The following is a 6,197-nucleotide window of genomic DNA, read 5'->3' on the forward strand; positions in this document are numbered from 1 at the left end:
TGGGTGGGAGGTTGGGTGGGGCTTTTCCCTTTGTTACTCCCCTAACCCCAGATACAGGGAAAAATGATAATATTAGTGTGGAAACAATGGTATTACCCACTTTCACCCTGTAGCCCTTGACCCTTTGTACCCTAATCAACTAAGTAAGATTATTAAAAAAAAATTAAGTCTTCCCCTGCCTCGACCTTCTGTAGCTGGCTCACACTTAAGCACAACACACACACCCCCACTGCAAAGCTCTGCCTTCCTGAACAGATATTGTTACTCTCCGGAAAAACTCTGTAGGCTGACAACAGGAAATACTAACGAATTCAGGGCCAATGTTGCTAGCAACTTAATTCCTAAGCAGTTCAGAAAGAAAGGCTTTTCTTCTCTACTACAAGCTTTTCTGTCATTTTTGCAATTTTTTTTTTAAAGATTTTATTTTATTTCATTACAAAGTCAGATATACAGAGAGGAGGAGAGACAGAGAGGAAGATCTTCCATCCGATGTTTCACTCCCCAAGTGAGCTGCAACAGGCTGATGCGCGCCGATCCGAAGCCAGGAACCTGGAGCCTCTTCCAGGTCTCCCACGTGGGTGCAGGGTCCCAATGCATTGGGCCGTCCTCAACTGCCTTCCCAGGCCACAAGCAGGGAGCTGGATGGGAAGTGGAGCTGCCGGGATTAGAACCGGTGCCCATATGGGATCCCGGGGCATTCAAGGCGAGGACTTTAGCCGCTAGGCCACGCCGCCGGGCCCAATTTTTGCAATTATTTTAAAAGAAAAAAGGGGGACAGATATTGTGGCGCAGATTAAAGCACCACTTGGGACACATACATCCCATAATAGTGTGCCGGTTTGAATCCCAGCTAATCTTCTGATCCAGCTTCCTGCTAATACATTCTGAGAGGCAGCAAATGATGGCTCAAACACTTAAATCCCTGTCACTCATGTGGGAGAACTGGGTAGAGTCCTGGCTCCATCTCTGGCCATTGCACGCATTTGAGAATAAGCCAATGGAAGGCTCTGTTCATTCTCGGTCATTTTGCCTTTCAAGTGGATAAAATTAAGTGTAGTTTTAAAAGGGATAATACCAAAAAGAGGTAAAGATGACAAGTAGGAGCTGGTGTGGTGGTATAACAGGCTAATCCTCTACCTGCAGCACTGATATTCCATGTGGGCACCAGTTCAAGTCCTAGTTGATCCACTTTCAATCCAGATCTCTGCTGGTGGCCTGGGAAAGAAGCGGAGGATGATCCAAACCCTGGGCCCCTGAACTCACCCGGGACCACATTCTAGCTCCCTGATTAGGACTTTCCCAGCTCTGGCTCTGGAGGCCATTTGGAGAGTGAACAAGAAGAGGATCTTTTTCTGTTTGTCTCCTCATCTCCCTCACTGTAACTGACTTTTAAGCAAAAATAAATATATCTTAAAAAAAATGATGATGAACAGGTAACTAATTTAGCTCAATCCCCAATCCCACTAATGAGAATAAAGTTGTTTTAAATTTTGCTGTGCTGGAAGGTTCTAGAGAGAATTTGGATTAAAAAAAAAAATGGAGATGGGACAGCACTGTGACATAGTAGGCTAAGCCTCTGTCTGCAGTGCTGGCATCCCATATACGAGCCGGTTCATGTCATAGCTGCTCCACTTACTGACCAGCTCTCCGCTTACGGACTGGGAAAATAGCAGAGGATGAGTCAAGTCCTTGGACCTCCATACCCACATGGAACACACAGAGGAAGTATCCTGGTTTTGAATAGGCCCAGCTCCAACCAGTGTGGCCATGTGGGGAATGAATCTCTCTCTGACGCTCCTTCTCTCTGTAACTCTTCCAAATAAAAACTAAAAATCCACTAGAAAAATAGAGGAAACTGAGTATGGTTCACTGTGGTGAATATATATCTTACTGATATGTTACCGATTGGGAAGGCTGGGTATGGGATATATGGGAACTCTTTGTACTATACAATTTTTTTTTAAAGATTTATTTTTATTACAACGTCAGATATACAGAGAGGAGGAGAGACAGAGAGGAAGATCTTCCGTCCGATGATTCACTCCCCAAGTGAGCCGCAATGGGCCGGTGCTGCGCCGATCCAAAGCCGGGAACCAGGAACCTCTTCCGGGTCTCCCACGCGGGCGCAGTGTCCCAAAGCTTTGGGCCGTCCTCAACTGCTTTCCCAGGCCACAAGCAGGGAGCGGGATGGGAAGTGGAGCTGCCGGGATTAGAATTGGCGCCCATATGGGATCCTGGGGCGTTCAAGGCGAGGACTTTAGCCGCTAGGCCACGCTGCCGGGCCCTATACAATTTTTGTTTTGTAGTTTACAAAATTCAATTTACTTAAATTTTAAAGCTATTCTGAAATTAAAATTGATTTAAAATTTTTATTGTGGTAATATATACATAAAATACATTTCAAATACTAAAAAAATATAAAATGTAACATGCTGGTTTGAATTTTACTTTATACACTTCACTAACACTTTCCCACTTAGCACATTTCATTTATATAATTCACAGGTGTTGAATTCATTCCCAGTGTTACGCAACTATCACCATTTCAAAACTTTTCATTTCCCCAAATAAAAACCCTATCACCACCAAATACAAACACATTCTTGGGCCCGGCAGTGTGGCCTAGCGGCTAAAGTCCTTGCCTTGAACGCCCCGGGATCCCATATGGGCGCCAGTTCTAATCCCGGCAGCTCCACTTCCCATCCAGCTCCCTGCTTGTGGCCTGGGAAAGCAGTTGAGGACGGCCCAATGCATTGGGACACTGCACCCGTGTGGGAGACCCGGAAGAGGTTCCTGGTTCCTGGCTTCGGATCTGGCCGTTGCGGCTCACTTGGGGAGTGAATCATTGGATGGAAGATCTTCCTCTCTGTCTCTCCTCCTCTCTGTAATCTGACTTTGTAATATAAATAAATCTTTTAAAAAAACCCACATTTTTCTCTTCCACTAGCTACTGGTAATCTCTAAATTACTGTTATATTATTTTAAATATTCCATATAAGTGGAATAATAATATTGGTCTTTTCTATGCAACTTATTTGCCGTTTTCAAGGCTCATTCATATTGCATCACATATATGAACATCACTCTTTTTCATAGCTGAGTGATATTCCACAGTATGTAGAGAATATACCCCTGTGGAAGCAAATGATGGTCTCCACATTTTGACTACTGTGGCTAATGCTGCTCTAGTGGCTGGTTCTCTGATTCTTTGAAATTATTAACCACGAGTAGAATTACTGGGTGAAGATACCATTTATTTATTTGAGCTTATATCAGAGGCAGACTGTCAGAGAGAGGAAAAGACAGAGCTCTTCCATCTGCTGGTTCCCTCCGCAAATGACTACAATGGCTAGGGTTGGGTCAGGAGGGACCCAAGTACTTGGGCCATCACAAGCTGCTTTCCCAGCACTGAAAAAGAGCAGGACCGGGAGGTGGAGTCAACAGGACTCAAATCCTCTGAAGACTTGGGAGTTACTAGCACAGAGTCCTCACAAGAGGTGAGTGGAAAGATAAGCTGAAGGTACTAGAAAAACAAGACAGGAAAAATGTTAAGGAAGTGGTATGTAAACGTCCGATTTATCCATCATTGAGTGGCCAGTATCAGACTTCATCTCCGGTTAGTAAAAAACCTTAACACCTGAGCAAAATATGAAATACAATATGACCAAAATGCTGGGCTGTGTTCACAGAGCAAGAAGCTCACAGAGTGAAACCCACACTCACCAGCTCTCTCCCAGGGGACATTTCCAGACAGCCTGTGGGACTACAGAGGACAGTGAGACTGTGGCGTCTTACCAGTCAGAACAGTTGTCCGCAGAGTCAAAAGCTAAGAGGTTGCTTGTATTCAGATGCACCTCAGGTGCTAGAGAGGCGAGGCAAGAGCTAAAACACAGGAGCCCAAGAAGACTGCATGATTTTCCTCTCAGGCCTTGGTCAGTCTGCATGCCACATGAAAATTTTCTTTTGGGCTGTTGCTTTCATTCCTTTCCATGTCCCAGACCCCAGGCAGTAAGTCCATTCACTGTGATTCCCACCCAGCGAGACCTTGGAGTCTCGCAATTTCTCACTCACCAGGTGTCTACTATGGAGAGAGCACGTGAACTTAACGCTTCTCCCCGCCCCATCCCAGCAATGCATGGTCTCTGATACAATGGTTTACACATGTGCACAACAGAAACTACCCTTCAATAGTACTTCCCTTCAGCACAGCCTCACCCGAGCGTTTTTCTGATGCAGGGATCACCACCCACATCCACCCAGGGATACATCAGAATATGGATAGAATGATTCATTTTCAACTCCAAGTCCACTCCCTAACACTCCCTGGCTAAAACAAATATCTCTTTGGTTCCCCTGAAAATGGGTACCTCTAATTCTTGCAGGTCTCAGCAACTAACTCATTCTGCATATGCTTGCATGTTTAATTAGTGATCCTTCTGTAAGTGTCTGCAATTAGCACTGTGATGATTAATAAAAGAACTCCTTTAAAGCTCCAAATAGCTAGCAGAACTGCACAATCAGGGATAATTAATTCATCATTAATAAATCATGGCTGGTCAACTACTCTGTTTCTTACAGCACGCTACTCAACAGCTCCCACCTGGGCTCAGCCAGGCCCCCTATGTTCAACAGAACAGGAAGTCAATATTAGGCTTTTTCCTCCAAAAGTGTGCCTTGCAGCAAGTAACCTGTAACTGTGAGGCAGAGAGCATTTCAGTGTGAGCAAGCTGCAAAGGCACTTGGCACTTCGCAGTGAAGATGACCATGGCCAAATCTGGAGCCTGAACACCTGATAGCTGGCAAATTTAAGCACATACTAGGATCACCGGGAACTTGTTAAACCCAGACTAGTGAGCCCCACCCCCAACCGTGTGATCCACATCCGGCTCTGTGAATCTGTATATCTGCCCTGCTGATGCTGACGTGAGACCACCTTCCACGTTAGCATTTCCTGAACCATCCTATGGGTGAGAGCAGTTTGAAAAACAGAAAAATACTTTAATACCCATTGACAAGTACCAGAGCCAAATGGGATGGGGGACAGATTGGTCTTCTGCTACACATACTGGCAAACCAGGGTAGGGGGCGGTCTGGTGGGGGTTATTGTGGGTCGCCCCAACTAGGCTACAGCTCCCACTGGTTGATGTAAGGGCCGAACCAGACTGGACTGCAACACCCATTGGTTCCAGTGCAACTCGGGACTGAAAACAGAACCAACACAGCAATTGCAACCACCAGCTGATCAGGGTGATGGACTGTGCCGGGCCCTGTGCTTGCTAGAACATACAAGAATCTGGTGTGGGAATACCTCAAAGTATCTTTGGAGATCTCCCCACTTGAACTGCTGGACTCAGAATTCTAACCAAGAAAAGACAGAAGACAGAATAGGACAATCATTCATCTCAGCTACATGTTGGCAGCGAAATATGGGACAAATGGTGACTTCATGATGGACCATATCAATCAGTGGACCACCTCATCGAGCGAAACTGGCAGTGACTCATAACTGGAGAACTATTAACTCCACTTGAGCACATATCTCAGAGCATGCCCCACATCCGGGACTTGGGGTGGGTGGGAAACCGGGTGGGGCTTCTCCCTCAATATCCCCTTTTACCTCAGATACATGATGGAAACAATATGGACATAATAGCATTGCCCACCTCCCTATCCCCCTGAACCTTTTTTTTTTTTTCTTCTCTTTCTTGATTTTCCTTCAACTATAGTTAACTATGTAAAGATTGTCAACAACAATACAATAAAATGGATTATAAAAAAAAAAAAAGAAAGAAAAAAAAGAAAAACAGAAAAATAGCAATCATTGTCAGCCATGTCTGTCTGCTCTTCGGTTTACATGCCTACCAATTCAATTTCTAATTTTAGAATTACTGACTTGGGCCCGGCAGCGTGGCCTAGCGGCTAAAGTCCTTGCCTTGAAAGCCCCGGGATCCCATATGGGCGCCGGTTCTAATCCCGGCAGCTCCACTTCCCATCCAGCTCCCTGCTTGTGGCCTGGGAAAGCAGTCGAGGACGGCCCAGTGCTTTGGGACACTGCACCGGCGTGGGAGACCCGGAAGAGGTTCCTGGTTCCCGGCATCGGATCAGTGCGCACACCGGCCCGTTGCGGCTCACTTGGGGAGTGAAACATCAGATGGAAGATCTTCCTCTCTGTCTCTCCTCCTCTCTGTGTATCCGGC

This window comes from Ochotona princeps, chromosome 13, assembly GCF_030435755.1.
Source record: "Ochotona princeps isolate mOchPri1 chromosome 13, mOchPri1.hap1, whole genome shotgun sequence".
Classification (NCBI taxonomy): domain Eukaryota; kingdom Metazoa; phylum Chordata; class Mammalia; order Lagomorpha; family Ochotonidae; genus Ochotona; species Ochotona princeps.